General features: G+C 60.0%; 1 protein-coding gene across 1 annotated transcript in view; it reads left to right on the plus strand.

Moving 5' to 3' along the window:
• The window catches only part of LOC102487641 (ATP-binding cassette sub-family A member 17-like), a 105,360-nt gene that overhangs the window by 79,833 nt on the left and 24,849 nt on the right, over nt 1-678 (plus strand).

Raw genomic sequence — 678 nt, forward strand, 5'->3', positions numbered from 1 at the left:
CTGGGGCCGATCTGTGCTAGTGGGTGAAGTTGCTTGCAGCCTGGGGCCGGCAGAGGCTAGGCTATGGGGTAGCGTTTTCCAGCCCTGGGCTGACTGGTGCTGGGATCCAGGGCACCTCCGGATCGCCCGGAAACAAGTCCTGTTCTGTCTTTTCTGTGCACAGAGATTTGTACTTCCTGCGGCCAAGGCCGGCCGAGGGTCACTGGGCGCTCCTGTGTGCGGGCTTGCCGCAGTAGGCCTGCAGGAGTTAGGACTGGGGGCTTCCCCCTGGGCAGTGTGGCCAGCCCTAGTGAGAGGCAGCCTGGGGCCTGTGGGGCCGGAAGTAAGTCTCGGGCACCGAGGGGAGGGACTGCGCTCTGAAGTAGTTGGCTGTGGCCCAGTCGGACAGTTTAAGGCCCCTGGTTATTCTATGTGGGACAGATCGCTAGTGGCCTGTTTTGCTCCTTCTGCCTGTGTGTATTTTTTTAAGAATTATTTAACTTTATTTAAATTTGACCAGAGGGACAAAGCAAGAGAGGAAAAGTGGAAGAAAAGGGAAGGGGAAGGACTGGCACCGCACTCGGCACCCTTGTGCACCCGGACACCGGCCCTCTGCGCAGCCGCCCTGCCCATGGCACTGCTGACTTCCCGGCTCCTTGAGAGCAGAGCTGAGGGCTGGCTGGGCTCTGCACCGGGGAC

Source organism: Tupaia chinensis, unplaced genomic scaffold, assembly GCF_000334495.1.
Source record: "Tupaia chinensis unplaced genomic scaffold, TupChi_1.0 Scaffold000178_1, whole genome shotgun sequence".
NCBI classification, from domain to species: Eukaryota; Metazoa; Chordata; class Mammalia; order Scandentia; family Tupaiidae; genus Tupaia; species Tupaia belangeri.